This window comes from Triturus cristatus, chromosome 8, assembly GCF_964204655.1.
Source record: "Triturus cristatus chromosome 8, aTriCri1.1, whole genome shotgun sequence".
Classification (NCBI taxonomy): Eukaryota; Metazoa; Chordata; class Amphibia; order Caudata; family Salamandridae; genus Triturus; species Triturus cristatus.
In genome coordinates, this window is record NC_140591.1 from 807,036,528 (window position 1) to 807,054,147 (window position 17,620).

Genomic DNA, 17,620 nt, shown 5'->3' on the forward strand with positions numbered 1-17,620 from the left:
TGGGGGGCCGTCTGGCGCATTTTTGTCCCAATGTGGACTTCCATCACGGGGGTTGCTTGGGTTCTGCAGACTGTAAGGGGTTTTCACATAGAGTTTCAGGGGACTCCTTTGCAGCGCGCTCCTCCCGGCCCACTCAGTTTTTCCGAGGCAGACGCCATCCTGGTCGACCAGGAGGTCCATTCTCTTCTAGACAAAGGGGCGATAGTAGAAACCCTGCAGCACCCCAGCGGTTTCCTCGTAGACAAAGTGGATGGGGGTCAGCGCCCGGTCATAAATTTACGCGAATTCAACGAGTGGCTAGTTTACCGCCACTTTAAGATGGAGGAGATCCATCTTCTTTGCGATATTCTCCATCCGGGCGACTGGATGGCGCAACTCGACCTCAAAGACGCTTACTTAGCGATCCCCCTCTTCCCCCTCTCCGCCGGTTCCTGCAGTTCCTTTGGCGCAACAAGACTTACAAGGTCTCCACTCTCCCATTCGGCCTGTCCTCCGCTCCCTGGTGTTTCACCAAGGTTCTGCGGCCTGCGATAGAACGCCTTCGGGCATCGGGCATGAGACTCATCGTCTATTTAGACGACATTCTGCTAATGGCGCAGGATCCTCGAACCCTTTCTCGTCACCTGCAAACCGTGGTGGATCTCCTTCAGAACTTAGGGTTCGTGATAAACGAAACCAAGTCCACTCTGGTTCCTTCCCAAAAAGTAGTTTTTCTCACTTTCTTAATAGACTCAGTGGAATCTACTCTCAGCCTTCCTGCTCTCAAGATGACGAAAATTCGCCACAAGATTCGGAGGGCTTTATCCCTGACTCAGATTTCCCTCAGACAATTAACTTGGGTGGTGGGCTTACTAACGGCATCCATCCAAGCTATCTTCTCGGGCCCGCTCCACTACAGAGCACTTCAACGTCTCAAAGCGGCGCATCTCCGCAAGGGCCGATCATACTCCCACAAAGTGGGTCTGACACTGGAGGCCAGGGAAGAGCTTCAGTGGTGGCTTTCCAACATGGAAGCCTGGAATGGTCGGTCCATTTTCGGGTCCGCGCCAGACATCGTTATCGGGTCCGACGCGAGCAGATCCGGCTGGGGCGCGAAGTGTGGCAACTTCACCACGGGGGGTGTGTGGTCTCCGTCGGAGCAACAATTACACATCAACTGTCTGGAACTTCTGGCAAGATCGTTCGCGATCAAATGCTGAATCAAGGACTCGATTCACTCATGCGTCCTTCTCAAGATGGACAACATCTCGGCTGTCCGGTATATCAATCATCTGGGAGGCACTCGCTCGTGAGCTCTTTCGGACCTGGCTGCGAACTTTTGGCAGTACTGCCTTGATCGGCAGATCTCTGTCACGGCGGAGTACCTGCCCGGGCAGGACAACCAAGTGGCAGACTTTCACTCGCGCCACTTCCACGATCTGAGCCTCTGGAAACTACATACGGGGGTGTTCGCGGATCTCCAGATTTTTTGGGGTCCCTGCTCTGTAGACCTCTTTGCCTCTCGCCTAAATCACCAGCTTACCCAGTTCTACAGTTGGAGGCTGGACCCTCTGGCGGAGCAGACGGACGCATTTCTCCAGGATTGGCGGTCCGAGATGGGCTATGCCTTTCCCCCGTTTGCAATGATAACTCGGGTCTCCGCCCAGGTTCGACGCCAAGAAGCGAGCATTGTGCTCATTTCACCGTTTGGAGGTCTCAAGTATGGTTTCCGGTTCTTCTGGAACTTTCCTGGGATTCTCCAATCCTACTCCCCCTCTTTCAAGCTCTTCTTCTCAGTCCGGACGGGTGTCCCCACCCGTTGATAGAGCAGGGCTCCCTGGCTCTCATGGCATGGCGGATTACAGGGGAAGATGGGCGGTCCCAGGCCTTTCGGGAGCGGCTGAGAGTTTCTTGTCCAGTGACTGGGCAGACAGCACCCTCAAGCGTTATCAGTCCACCTGGAGAAGATGGTGTCATTGGTGTATGCGACTGAGTTTCAATCCCGTGGCAGCTGATGTGTCCGCCATCTTGAATTTTCTGGCCTCCCTAGCAGAGGACGGTCTTGCTTACAGAACCATCAATACCTTCAGGTCCGCAATTTCTGCTGGTCATGCTTTAGTTGATGGTTCACCCGTTGGAGAACATCCTTTAGTTTGTCGTCTCCTTCGGGGTATACGTCTCTCGCTTCCCCCGGAACCTCGTTACTCTCAGTTGTGGGATGTCAACTGGGTGTTGAATCTATTCCAATCATGGCAACCAAATAGATTCCTCTCCAGGAAGGAACTGTCAGCGAAGCTAGCCATGCTACTGTGTCTGATCTCTTGCAGACGGGTTTCGGACGTCAGAGCTCTGGATGTGTCCGGCAGAATGTTCTCCCCCGCTAGTGTAACGTTCACCATTCGTAGGCGCACTAAGTGCGGTACGACTTCTGTGTCCTCGTTTTGATTTATGACCAAAACTTTGCATTTTGGACTGCATTAGAGCGTATGACCGCAGAATGTTTGCTCTTTGTCCCCTGGGTGTGAATCAATTACTTATATCCTTTGTTAAGCCCGATAGGGACCTTTTCTCAGCATCTGCTGTTTAGAACTGGCAGGACCCGCCCCTCTATTGGCCGTAGAGGAGGTATGGCATAAAACCTACTAAGCAATTGTGATCTGTTCAATGATCTTGATGCATGAGCATCAGGGAAATCAATATGTTCAGGACGGTATGGAAATCTTGTCCAACTTGCTGTGATACGCGAGACTTGTTTGAGCAAATACCATTTTCTTAAGTTTAAAACACTCACCTAGCAGGTGGGGCAATAGTCATTAAACTAGTAGATGTCAGTTACTCGCACACTGGTGATCCCTGGAGCAAAAGGTTGGCAGATTTGTGGTATTATATTTGCATTTGCTGTTTGGATAATCAGCTGGTCGTAATGGTTTCTTTGTTTTATAGCCTTTTCTACTTTTTAAGAGCCTTTGACCTTTACCTTTTTTATTTGTATTGTACATTTGTTTCCAGGACTATTCTGCTTGTGCTCTACTGCTATTGGTTCTCTCACCACTTTTGCAAAAATAGGTTATACCGTCAACCAATAGGTCTATTTTCTTAGTGGTAATCACAACTTCTTTATTTTCTACCATTTTGAACTGTACCTCAACTGCAGACTTGAGTTCCACAAAGAGTTTCTTCACAGAATAAACAATATTTTTATTTCCTCTTTTACTTTTAAAATTCTGATGGCAATTGTTTTTATTTGGAATGGACCATTTTCCCTTGTGTGTTGTTCTCTTTACTGTAGTCAAGCTTGCCGCCTCTACTGTGCTTTGTTCCACAATCAGTTTTAAGAGTCAAAATAATTTCCAATACTAACAATATTTAACGTTAGGGCTGTGCCTTCCATTGTAGCAATCTTTTGAGATTACTTGTGTCCTTTAGGCCTAGAGATTGCTTATAATATTGTAGTCAGTACAGATGAAATATGATCATTCCAACCCAAAGATTTCACTTTTTCTTGTAGGGAGAGAATGCTTCTGAAATGATTAAATATTGAGCAGTTGGTTTATCAGAGATTGTCATAGGCCTTTACTCCGAAGCGAAATACAGTGTGAAGTTGCAGGTAATAATGCCCTCTACTTATATATCTAATTGTTTGGTTGCTCTAGGATCAGGGCTTATATAACTCTGACGTTATTGAACGAAGCTGGAGCGCCAGATGGTCCTTCATGAAGGGTGTAGTCAATGACAAGGAAAGGGCTCATTAGACCTGGCATCTTTTGGCATGTTTCTCCTGTCTTTTTGCCTTCTGACTAGTTTTTACTCTGTTTTTGCTAATTTAGTGTCTCTGCTCTTTTTCACTGCTGTTCAGTGTTAAAGTGCAAGTGCTCCTACTGTAAATTATGTTATGGATAGGTGTTTCCATGATTGGCATGTTTGATTTATTGGTAAGTCGCTAGTAAAGTGCACTGAGAGTGCCCAGGCCTGTAAATCAAATGCTACTAGTGGACCTACGGCACTGATTGTGTCAACTACAGAAGTAGCCCTGTAAAGGTATCTCAGACCTGCCAGTGCAGTGTTTTTACTGCTATGTCGACTTGGCAAGTGCACCCACTTCCCCAGCCCTAACCTTCCCTTTTATGACATGTAAGTCACCCCTAAGGTAGGCCCGAGGTACCCCCCTGGGCAAGGTGCAGTGTATGTGAAAGGTAGGACATGTACTGGTGTGTGTTACATGTCCTAATAGTGAAATATAGTGTATTTTGTTTTTCACTATTGAAAGGCTATCTGTCCCATAGGATAGGAATGGGAGATACTTTGTAACATTTTACAAATATAATATCCGATTGGGACAAAATAGAGAAATGGAGTTTAGTATGCCTGAACTCAGAATGTAAAAATGCACCTTTAGTAAAGATGATTTTTATGTTGTGTGTTTTTCAAATACCACTTTTAGAAAGTGGATATTTCCTTGCTTAGCCATCCAATGTGCCTCTGCTGGCTTTGGAGTGACGGCGGCTGAGAATGTGCATTCTCTTCAGATAGCCACTGGGGGGGTTGAGGTGTGTCCTGCCTCTCCTGGATGAGTCAGGGCTGGGTTGAATAGACCTGACCTACATTTAGAGTAGTGGGAGGAGATTTCCTTGTACCTGAATAGGCGTGGTCTGCCTTGGACAATGCTGTCTCTACTTCCTGCCAGGAAGCTGGGCCAGAGAGGACATAACTAGTTTGAACTGAGCACAGACACTGTCTGCCACAAGAGCACAAAGGGAAATGTGGTATAAATATCCCAGATCCCAGGATTTTTTTTACTTAGAGCCCTGCCTAGAAGAAGAGCTGGACAAGCTGTGAGAATTAACTACCACTTTGCTGTGTGCTTTGCTGTGTTGGCCTGCAGTAGCTGCTTCTGTCTTGTGCAGAGAAAGGACTGGACTGAACTTTCTACAACTTCTTTGTTTGAGTTTATCCAAGGGCTTGGAGTAGAGCTTGCCCCCTGTTCAGGAAGTCTCAGGAACAGCAAAGACTTCAAGTTCATCTGCTGCCAGCATTGGGAACTGTGTGTTTTGTGCTGCAACAGAAGAAAAAGCAACCTGACGCCATCAACAATGCCGCTGCCGACTCCGTGTCCTGAAGGCACCGCAGAGGTCGCTGCTACACTTCGCACCACACCGCAACCCTGGTCTCACCAACAATGACGCTGCCTGTCGCCGCCACCAAGCCGCTGCTTGCACCTCTACCTGTGCGCACCGCACTTCACACCGCCTCGTTTCACACCACCGTGCTGGTATCCCCAATGCTGCAGCTCCACGCTGACATCAACGCCGCTGCTTGTAACGTGGTTAGAGGGCACCGTTCCTAAGTTACACAATGCACCGCCTTCTTCCAGCACCGCAGCCTTCGCCTCCCGATGCTAGTGCCATCGACTCCGGTTTGTCCGCCGCCGACAGTGCCTTCCACAATGACAACGACGCTGCTTGCATCGTAACCTGCCAGCATTGCGACGAGCACCGCATCACTTCGCACCTAAGCCCTGGTCTCACTGACGCCGCTGGACGACCGTCGCCAAGCCGCTGCCTGCACTGCGACATGAGGGCATTGCATGCCGCACTGCTGTACTTCGCACCCCAGCCCCGACGCCTGCCGACTTGGGCCCTCCCGACTTCAACCGCGAGGAGTTTGATCTGCAACGCGTGTGACTTCAAGGGCCCGACAACTCCTGCACCGACCTCCGGAACCGACACCTGCTGACGCGAGCTCTTCAGAGCTCAACGTGAGGTCACCGATGCCCTATCATTTCTAACGGCACTGTTTTGCGTCCCTCCCAAACACCGTAGCTGGCTAGTGACGCCGTGGTCAACCAGAACTATTTGGATTTGTAATTCACGACGCCATGATAGCCCCAGACAAAGCTATCGACTTCAAGGAACTGTATTCTAAGTCTATTTTTCATTATTGATATTTCTGAGAACCCTATGGTTGTTTTTTTAAAAATAGTTTTTGGTCTTTTTTGCACAGATAAAATATTGGTTATTTTTCTAAAACTGGAGTGGTGTTCGTTTGTAGTGTTTTCACTGTATTGCTGTTGGTTATGTGCAAATGCTTTACACACTGCTTTTGAGATAAGCCTGACTGCTTGTGCCAAGCTAACAAGGGGGTGAGCAGAGGTTATTTCAGTAGTGTATCTCTCTTATCCTTAATAGGAAGAAGGGTCCCTACTTGGACAGGGTAACAACATGCCAACTAGAGACCCCCATTGCTAATAGACTCACTAATGGTAGGGACACAGAACATATAGGAGCGCATTTAAGAATATCCTGGTTCTTAAATCAGTATGCAGTTTGCCAGCTTTGTTAATGCAGCCTTCTGAGAGTTCCTGGTTTATCATAATATTATCAATTGATGTAATCAGATATTGGTGAGATGTGAGCATCCAAGGTAATGTTGGTCTCTTTCAATATGCTTTACTTGACTGGTGAAATATTCCAGAATTAGCTTCGCTCTTGTATTAGTCAGAGTTTTAAGGCTTAAATCAGGTTGTTGATGTACCAATTGGTCCATTTTTACAGTAGGTTTAACACCATTAGGGAAGGAGGTGATAGTGTGTCATACACACTTAATGATCATCTAGGCCCCTGGGCGAAGTTTGCAGAATGTCATAGCTAATACACTTGTACAAAACATATATAGACTTTGTGCTAGCAGAGTTATCAGGTTATAATTCCCCCAGCTTTGCTCCTCAGTTCTTGGTTCTTAATTTTGTTATGTTATGTTATAAGGTATTTGTTGAGCGCGCGGCTACTCCGGGGAGTTTCCCTGCGCTATCTCACAAACCCGTGATAAAGCAGTGTGAACAGAACAATATGCGCCTCCCCTACTGTTGGAGGAGCCAGGTTTTCAAAAATCGCCTGAAACCAAGGAGATCCTGCATCTGTCTCAGAGAGGGAGGCAAGTTATTCCATAGCTTTGCGGCTGCTACTTTGAAAGAGCGTCCCCCCTTTCGACACTGAAAGAACTTAGGCACGATCTTCAGGTGCTGTGTCGCTGACTGCAGTGTTCTGGATGGGGTATAGGGCTGGATTTTGTTCATGAGGTAAGGAGCTCCAATGTTGTGGAAAGCCTTAAAGGCTAGCACCAGGGTTTTAAAGTTAACCCTCTTTTTCACAGAAAGCCAGTGCAGGGACTTTAGACGAGGGGTCATGTGTGTCCTGGAGCCGACCCACAGTACGGCCCTGGCCGCCGCGTTTTGTACCACCTATAGGCGGCCAAGTAGGTATTCGGGGAAGCCCAGGTAAAGCACATTGACATAGTCCAGCCTTGACGTGATCAAGGCTTGGACCACTGTTTTCCTATACGAGATAGGGAGCAGAGGAAGAAAATTTATCATCATTTTTAACAGCCCAAAACAGGTGCCCGGCCACGGATTGGACCTGGGACTTCATAGACATATCTGCGTCCAGTTTCACTCCAAGATGTTGTACTGTGGTCACTGGGCTGGCGGGGGGGTGGGGGGGGGGGGGGGACACAGATTCTGGGGCCACCATTGACGCCATTCATCACCCGGAGTGTGTCCAAAAAAGATAATTTCAGACTTATCTGAATTATATATCAGTTGGTTGTGTTTGAACCAGGCAAACACCTTGGCCAAGCACGTGCTGATTTTGTTTCCTCTTAACGCTGCATCTTTCTCACAAGTAAACAACAGCTGAGTGTTGTAGGCATAAGATATAAGTTTTGCTCCATGCTGTTCTGCTATGAGTGCGAGGGGGGCCATATAAATATTAAACAGGGTTGGACTTAAAACTGAACCCTGTGGCACTCCTACATTCAACGGAGGGATGATGGCTGAGAAGGGGGGGACCAAACAGTTTGCTGGCGGCTTTCCAGGAAGGAGGAGAACCACGTAAGGACCGTGCCCCCAGTGCCGCAGTCATGAAGTCTGCGCAGAAGTAGATTGTGGGGCACGGTATCGAAAGCTGACGATAGATACAATAGTATCAGTACAGCTTTGTCCTCTGCAATGGCCTTTGCACTTTTCTAAGGTTTCACCAGGTATCACCACAGCTTTAAGCCTTTCATTCCCATTAGCAGCGAATATATCAAAGGGCCTAACAACATCAGGTGCCCTTTACACTCCATGTTGCAAAATCATTTCTCTCCCACATGACTGGGGAATCAAGCACAGAGATATGAAGGGAATGGCAAAGGTTAGCTAGCCCAATGAGAAGCGAGGAGGGCTAAGGAGCACAACGATACTCTCCTGTGTCCTTTGTGTAGCTGTGTGGTTTTGGAGGTCTTAATATTGCTCTATGCAAGTACACCTGCTTGGTGAAACATATTGTGTAGAAACAAATAAAGGGGGGAGAATTGTGCTACAAAATACGACAAATGTGTCTAACTTGCTAGTTGCTTACGTCCATCTGTATAATTGAGCAATACAAAACTATTGTACGAAATTGGGTTATTAGTTGAGGCGGTTAAGTAGCACCTCATGAAATGATCACAATCCTAGTCAGGGTGGACCACTAAACTCACAAAATAAACCAGAGCTCAACCACCTGGTAGCTATGGCCCAGAACAGACATCATTAACTTAGAGGCAATGTTTAGAGTATTTATGCAGTACTAAAACAGTAGAAAGTCGAAATGCAAAACAATAAAATTCCTAAAACAAATTAGAAATAAAGAGTAAAATTTAATAAACAAAATGACACCAAAATGTCTAATAAGGAGAACCAGAGATATGATTTTTAGTTTTAAGTAGAAATAACGCCTAGAAACACAAAGTGCCAATGATAGTCAATGGTTACTGTAGAACAAAACCTAGGCTCAAGGCTGACAGAGATGGAACACAGATCGAATACATTAACCTGGTTCATCCTGGTCAAACAATTTACCTTGTGACTTCAATCCTTTAAATCCTAATCCACCACAGGAGTATACTTCTAAAGCCCACCAGGACCTCCGGTGAGGCACTTAGAAACTCAGAGGGTGCAGGCAGAGGCCAATAAGAGATTCCTGTGGTCACTGGTCAGCTTGGAAAAGGCATTTTGTAGTTTGCTGTGTCTTTACATTATAATATCAGCAACAGACCCACTGTGATGGAGGCTAGTGTGGGTATGGGGACAAACGAAGGTTGTAGTCCTGGGTGTTAGCTACATCTGCATGTGAGAGGGTAAGCCTCTTTGAAGTTAATCAAGTCCTTTGGCCCAGCCCACAGGTCATCCTGTCAAGGGCAAAACAACACCTCCATACAAGGCCTGTCCTAGGGAGCAAGCTCACACCTCATTCATGCCTGGTAGAAGTGGAAGATCAAAATACAGATTTAGCTTTCTAGGACTTAAGGCAGGACAAAGGTAACTTTTTAAAAGTCATCTTTTTAAAATATTTATTACAAATCCAACTTCACCAGTGAATTGGGCTTGTAATAAATATTTAAAAGATTGAATTTAGAAATAACAATTTTTAATTTAATATTGTAATACTTTCCTATGGAACAGCCAACCTTTCTACAGTGAAAATAGCTTTAAGGGCTTTTCCACTGTAAGAACATGTTTAACATTAAACCTGTAAGTGTCCAATTTTAAAAACCATGTTTTATGGGCAATCAGGCCTACTTAGGGGCGACTTATTAATATTTGCAAAAGAAGGTGTAGGCCTGTCAAAAGGGGTTATTTTAGCAGGCTGAATTTGCAGTTTCAAAACTGCACAGCCAGGCTACACAGTAGGCTGTAGACAGGTCTTACGGAGCTACTGCAGTGGGTGGCACAATGAGTGCTGACACCCACTGGTAACATTTAATTTACTGGCCCTGAGTACACTTGACACCATATACTATCGACCCATGAGTAAATTAATTGTGCCAATGAGGAGTATACCAATTTTACCATGTTGAAAGGAAGCGCACAAGTACTTTACCACTTGTTAGCAGGGGTAAAGTGTACAGATTTCTATAGCTAGCAGGAATAGGTCCCGGCAAAAAAACAAATCTGGGGTGACCCTGCAGAAAGTGCAAATTACTACACACTAGTCATATTTGTTGTAGAGCTTGTTAGCATATTAGTACAAAGGTACACAACAATACTTGGACTGGGAGTTTGAAACCTGGATATTCCCACAGCAATAAAATATAGTAAAATGTAACAGTAAACAGCAAATATAATAGCAAATTTAAAAACAAAGGATATCAAACTGGATTCAGCGCTTAATTTGACTCTTATGGCCCTGAGCCATTAGCACCCCCCTTGTGGTACTGACTGCACACCGCACCTCAGCTGTGTAGGTCCACAGAATAGAATAAAAATATGGAAGATGGAAAAAGAGAGTATAGCGCAGTAACATGTAATTATGTAGCAGTGCAGTACTGCCGCTTAACTCAACTCCAGCTGCTGTCCTCAGGCTGCACCGATTTCCACCTTCCACTCTCACCTACGTCTCTGTACTTTAACCCTCGATGTTCAGGCGCCTTCAGGCATTTGGGACACCTCCCATCACTATTCACAGCTACTGTCTGATGCACAAATGGCTGATTAATTCAGGTCGGCCACAGCTGGGGGCTTTAAAGGGAAGAGCAGCACACTTAGGGTGGTTTCAACAATTTAGAGACGGGCCTGTAGAAGAACAAAACCGGGGCACGCCTGAGGAACGCCTTTAAATTAAGCACCTAGAGTACACAGCACAGTACAACACAGGAGCGCAGATTGAAGTGGGATAAGAGACCCCCTGGCCACTGACACTCACCGCTGCATCCATGAGGAAACACTTAATAGCAAGGAGGAGGAAAAACAAAGCAGGTTCTGAGGGAGTGTTGAGTTCAAGCCGACCCTAAAAAAAAAAGAAGCATGAGTAGAAGGCCAGAGCATCAATGTAGAAAGAACAATAAAATCAGTATAATTTCATACAATCATGAAGAACAGACATAAAACATCAGAACAGACCCAAGACTCACCTCCTGGGAATGGACAAAGGGATATTATATTATTTACGCCTCATTGTCTTTAATAAAATTTTTGATTTCTTTTCTTCACTGAAACTAGATAAATTCCCTTTTTTAGCACAAGACAATGAGACAGTACAATACGCAAGAATAAAGCCTAGTGAGGACTTTGACTGCCAAATGTTCAGCTGCCTTAAGGTAAAAGATCCTAAAGGTTACTGCCCAAGATCAATCGGTGGCCCTAAGAATGTCCGCAAGCCAGGAGCGAGCAAAGAATGTCTTTGAAGTTCCAACTCTGTGAGTGGAGTAGGCTCCAAAAGAGGAGGTATCAATGCACGAGGCGGGCTTTGTTAGCTTAGCACACAAAAATGGCTTTTGGGGACTCTTGAAGGAATTAACTTGGTCAAAGAAGTGGAGATAGAAAATGCGGGAGATGTACTCCTGAACACAGGAGATTACATAAAAGCTAAAAGAGCAGCAGAGTAAGAATACATGACAGCCTTGTTTTTACGGGGAGAGCAGAATTTGGAGGATAGGAAGGAAAGAATAATGGAGACATCCATGGTAGAGGAGTAACGAGGCACGTGGAGTCTCATGAGACGTATGCCTTTTTATGAGACAACAGACAAGGGTTTCTTGCCTATCGAGTTAGAATTATACACTGAAAGGTGAGTGCGACAGTGGAGCAGTAGACGTTGGTTCTGTAAGAAAGACCTTTGAAAAAATCTCGAGAAAATAGGCCAAGGACAGTGAAGAGGAAGCAAAAGGATCCAGGTTCTGTCTCAGGACCTAGCGAAGCCAAGCCTTCCAGCCAGTCAAATAGTCACGTTGAGTTCCTGGGGTCCAGAAATTGACTACATGGTGTGCTGCCACCTCCCAAAGGTTTGGTTATCTTGAGCAGCTCCAGGGATTTCCCAGCCCCTGAAGATGAAGATGGCTGAGTAATATGAGATCATGAGGGTGTCCTTCTGTGTCCTGAAGGAGAGATTTGAACTAAGGGGGGGGGGCATGTGTGCTCATATCTACAGAAGTGATTGCGACCCTCTTGCAAAGAAAGTGTTTAGCAGACTGAAGGACTAAGTGGAAAAGAGCAAATGAAGAAAAAACACATTGGTAGAATTGTGACTAATGTTAAAGGAAGGCATCTGTAGCAGTTCAAGCGGGAAGCAAAAATGTCTATATCGAGAGAACCCCAAAGCAGGGTCAGAGATAGATATGCAGATATAGTATTCAGTCTCTGGAGTCCCAGATGTGCCTTGAGAATCAATCTGCAGTAGCTTTAAAGAGACCCAGAGAGTGTTCTGTAAGCACAGAAAGACTAGTACAGAGATAGTGTTTCAAAGGATCCCAGCAGAGGTCTGCCAGAGACTTGGACCATGTCCCCCCAGTTTGTTGGCACATTGTATAGCCAATATGTGGTCCATCCACAACAAAATGCAACGGGATCTATTTTATGGTGAAGGTGCCCAGTAGGAGCTCGGAGGCGTTGATTTTGAGTCTCTTCCTAAACGGAGACCATAGGCCCCCAGTTGACAAATTTCCATCACTGGCACCCCACCCTGATCTTTTAATTATACTGTTTTCTGCATTGTAAACCAAAGCAGTCAGTTTCAAAGTTTTCGAAGGATTAAAATCAGACTCTAGGTTTGTGGTATGTAATGATGGACTGTTCTCATTTCAATGCATGTGACTCTTAAACGCTATTATGTACTGGAAAGATGTGCTTCAAGCAGGGCAATTAATTGTTTCACACTGCTCACCAAACTACCTCATGAGACATATTCTTACAGCATTTGGAGTTTTCAGTGTCAAGCTTCGTTCTTCTCGATATATGGGTGCAGTACATTCTTTGTGTAGATTGCTCAAGGATTCTCAATCTCCTATCCATAGACACATTGAAACGAAGAGAGAGAACCTAGAGTTATAAAAGGATTAATCCGTTGAGTCTTGAGATTCTCATTTCCCTATAAACATATCATATTGAGATCTTTTCACCTGGTGTCGCTCTCAGGGGTATCTATCAGTAAATCTTTATAGTTCCTCATATGAACTACTGTACTGTGTGCGTTGTATCAAGTTTCTTTTCTGTACTATATGTATTGGCACATCACTTTCTGTTCAAAGTACTACCATTGCGATTCTATTCTCAGACCATCAGAGATGAAAATTGGTTATTATGTACAATATATTTTAATGTCAAGGTGTATAGAAATGGCTCTTTTTTGCATGATCACTCCCTTTTGAACCATTGAACTGATGCTGATGTTTTTTTGACCTGAGAGTGTACTGAGGCTTGTCAACCAGACCTCAGTGCCAGTTCTCTGACCCTGTGCATGTTTGACTGGTGTATACCCATTGGCATAATTTAACTTGCTTAAGTCCATAGTATATTGTACCTGGGGTGCCCAGGGGCTGTAAGTTAAACTGTCCCTCATGGGCTGCAGCAGTTATTGTGCCAACCTGAGTGTGACAAAGTAAAACGTTTCTCCTAGCCTTCCACTGCAGACTGGTAGAGCAGTGTAAACGGCTAACTAGACTTTGCCATTTAAACTAATGACAAAATCCAGACCTCCCTTTTTAATAGCGCAAACACAAGGAGATGATGTACGGAGTGCTGAATTTTTTCAGACACTCACCCCCTGTCACAGATCTGAGTTGAAGCCATCATCGTTCTTTAACTCACTTCGCCACCCCAGTTCAGACACAGCTGTATGCAAATCAGTCTTGACCCTGTGCCTCATGGTAACAGTTCAGCTCGAACTGCCAAACCATGTATTCTCTGGTCTGGAACCAAGCATCCTGGGACCGGTTTCGGGCTAACAGCCCTCATCAGCCAGGCTAGCTTGTGTCCAGTGGCAAATGGAGCAAGGGGCACACGTCTGGGCATACCCTGCCAACTAAGGGCAAACAAAGCAAACAAAAGGAGATGATGGACGGAGCGGTGAATTTTTTCAGACACTCACCCCCAGTCACAGATCTGGATTGAATCCATCATCGTTCTTTAGCTCACTTCGCCACCCCAGTTCAGACACAGCTATATGCAAATCAGTCTTGACCCTGTGCCCTCATGGGAACAGTTCAGCCCGAAATGCCAAGCCATGTTTTCCCTGGTCCGTAACCAAGCATCCTGGGACCGTTTTCGGGCTAACAGCCCTCATCAGTAAGGCTAGCTTGTATCCAGTGGCAAAGTGAGCAAGGGACCCACGTCTGGGCATACCCTGCCAACTAAGGGCAAACAAAGCAAACACAAGGAGATGATGGACGAAGCGCTGAATTTTTTCCAGACACTCACCCCCAGCCACAGATCTGGGTTGAATCCATCATCGTTCTTTAGCTCACTTCGCCACCCCAGTTCAAACACAGCTGTATACAAATCAGTCCTGACACTGTGCCTCATGGGAACAACCCGAACTGCCAAGCCAGGTCTTCCCTGAACCGGAAACAAGCATCCTGGGACCGGTTTCAGGGTAGCACCCCTTATCAGCAAGGCTAGCTTGACTCCAGTGGCAGAGTGAGCAAAGGACCACGTCTGGGCATACCCTGCCAATTTAGGGAGAACAAAGCAAACACAAGGAGATGATGGTGATTGCCTGATCCTCCTTGAAGATGATTGTAGGAAGTCATCATCAGGCAGGAGGGGACCTGGTAGCTCAATAGCTAGTAGTCAGGGCGTTTCCCAAGGGCAAGTTGTAGACATAAAAGGGGCATCCCTGGCACCCATACCTCAGATTACGTCTGCACTGGAGAGAGAACCGAAAAAGGACTGCTCTGCTGTTCCCTGGACTTCGCAAAGGGAGGTGGAATCAAAGATTGGACTGCACCTGCTGCTCCTGGGGTAGCAAAGAGAGGACTAGGCCTGTGGTGCCCTGCTCGGGAAAACATCATCCCCGAACCCCAGACTAAGGAGGTCAATTTGCTGACTCCCAGAGTCAGTTTGCTGATTTCCTGGTACAACACCAGGGCCACGGTAGCTGAAGAAGCCACCTTGGCAAGGTCTGGTACCCAAAACTGCTTGATCACTGCGAACCACCAAAGTGTAGCCTGTGAGACTGAACCAAGACACTCAAAAGTTGCACTCAAGTTTGCTGGACCCAAGAGAGTCATCAAATTACATTTTGGTTGCCCAGGACAGACACTAGCCGCAGTCAAAGTGAACTGCTGATTTAGCTGTGACTGGAGACCAGTTGACCAATGACAACTGTTTTTTGGCTAGACTTGTGGCTAGACTTCACCTGGACTTCGAGTGACACCGACCTCGATGGTCAATGCCACCCCACCAAGTTTGTGGACCGAGGAGTGGCCCCAGGAAGCCTCTCTTCAACCAGATCTGCATCTTCAGCAGCTTCCTGCATCAGGACCACTTGATTGAAGCCTGTGGGAGCTTGCCCATAGAGCCTTGAACTGGGTTGGAGACTGCTTTAACTGCAAGATAACTGTCCTGCTTAGCCCTACTGGCCCTTTTACTTGTTCCCTGCTGGAGTTGGTTGCCCAAATCGGGCCGAAGTACCCAAACCCAACTTTATAAAAAGTTTTCAAACTAACCATTAATAGCAGTAGTTGCCAATGCTTGTGTGCATTTTGAGTGAAAAGCTGTGATTTACCATTTACTTAAAAATTCATATATCTGGAAACCTCAAGTCGATTTTGTCCATTTTGGTGCTTAAAAATTAATAAAAATTAGATCTACTTTTTAAAAATTTTGTTAGCTCTCTTTTATGTTTCGTTTGTTTCCTGTTCAGTTGTTTTGGTACTTCTAAATGCTTTGCACTAGTTCCTTTTTTAAAGCCTAACTGCTCGAAGCCACAGCTTTAAGGTTTTGCAAACGAGCCTACTGGAACCAAGACAGGCCTGTGAATTTATTATTTATTTATTTATTTATTTATAAAGTTTTATATAGCGCAAACAAGATCCCAGGGGATATCAGAGCGCTTTACATTCAAACTAGAACAGGAAACAACCACAGGAAAAAAAAAAAAAAAACATAAAAAAAAAACAAAACACAAATTAACCATAAAGTGCACGAAAGTTCGCATTGAAGTTAAGTTAAACAAAGTACAGTGTAAGGACAGCAGAACAAAGAGTCAAAGAAAAAAAAAAAAAAAGTGTAGTAGATGTTGACACAATGGGGGAAGGAACAATGTCAATGGGCCAAGGTGGGTAGCCCAATTACTGAAGGAGTTTGTTCATCAGGAATCTTTTGACTTCCAGTTTGAACACCGTTGTACTGGTGATTCTGCGTAATTCTGGAGGAAGAGAGTTCCATATCCTTGGAGCCGCACCCGAGAAGGCACTGTGAGAGGTTCTCTTTTTGTTAAAGATAGGTGGTTTCAAAAGTAAGGTAGTAGCGCTTGAGGTCGCTCAACCACATAAAAAAATAAACCGCATTTCCTCAGACTAGAATTTTCTATTATCATGGGTTCCCATGGGAGTCTTAACAACTCTCATTCTGGTCTGTGAGTGCCTTATATTATAATACAGATGGCATTAATCTGCTATGGGTTCCTCTTTCCAGCATCATTTTGTTCTCTGACACCAGCTTCATCCTTTTCTTTCTTTTGCCGGACAAAGATATGAAACAAGTAATAAACTCCTGCATTCTTCAGCTTCTCACCGGGATAACTGCTCATTGTCACTGGAACTGTGTCTTTGTCACACACGTCCAGCTGTAGATTAGAACAAAGCGGTACAAAAGGGGGAGGTGATGGACGGAGCATCAGAACCAATCAAACACTCACTGGGTTTGATCCATCACCGTTCTTTAGCCCACTCTGCCACCCCAGTTCAGACATGGCCATATGCAAATCAGTCTGACCCTGTGCCTCATGGGAACAGTCCAGCCCGAACTGCCAAGCCATGCCTTCCCTGGACCGGAAACAAGCTTCCTAGGACCGGTTTCTGGCATTTCAGCCATCTTCAGCCAGGCTTGCTTGAATCCAGTGGCAAAGTGAGCAAGGGACTCACGTCTGAGCATACCCTGCCAACTTATGGCGAACAAAGCGGTACAAAAGGGGGTGGTGATGGACGGAGCATCAGAACCAATCAAACACTCACACCCAGTCAACAGATCTGGGTTTGATCCATCACCGTTCTTTAGCCCACTCTGCCACCCCAGTTCAGACATGGCCATATGCAAATCAGTCTGACCCTGTGCCTCATGGGAACAGTCCAGCCCGAACTGCCAAGCCATGCCTTCCCTGGACCGGAAACAAGCTTCCTAGGACCGGTTTCTGGCATTTCAGCCATCTTCAGCCAGGCTTGCTTGAATCCAGTGGCAAAGTGAGCAAGGGACTCACGTCTGAGCATACCCTGCCAACTTATGGCGAACAAAGCGGTACAAAAGGGATTAGAACAGGCATTGAAGTCCCATGCTGCTCTAGGAATTATACACACTGCTTTTATACAGGCAAATTGAAGAAGGTGGCAAAATATTGCTATATTTAGATCCATGGCAGTTAGATAGTGAAAATAACTTTCAAGAAATACAGGATCAGGAAGGTCTGCTTGTCTCAATGCCACCGATCAGAATTAAAATTCTGCAATGATGAATTGTTGAATGAGACTATTGAAGGTTAGTTTTAAATATTACGAACATGAATACTTAGGGCCTGATTACGATGCCGATCGGACCGGCTTCAGCGGTCCTGCCAGAGGCGGTCCGATCGCTGCAGTCTCGTCGGAAGTGGTCGGTCTGACCGCCAGATAACAATGCACTATCCTGTACTCC

The 17,620-nt window shown here is 45.8% G+C and overlaps 1 protein-coding gene and 1 long non-coding RNA gene across 3 annotated transcripts in view; one reads left to right on the forward strand and one right to left on the reverse strand.

The window, feature by feature from the left end:
- CLYBL (citramalyl-CoA lyase) overlaps nucleotides 1-17,620 on the forward strand; it is a 2,027,539-nt gene that overhangs the window by 1,411,963 nt on the left and 597,956 nt on the right. The gene's annotated exons all lie outside the window — the stretch shown is intronic.
- LOC146805116 (uncharacterized) overlaps nucleotides 1-17,620 on the reverse strand; it is an 88,508-nt gene that overhangs the window by 5,898 nt on the left and 64,990 nt on the right. The window contains exon 3 of the long non-coding RNA XR_014967425.1: nucleotides 10,701-10,784. This is a non-coding gene — a long non-coding RNA (uncharacterized LOC146805116). The remainder of the gene's footprint in view (nucleotides 1-10,700; nucleotides 10,785-17,620) is intronic.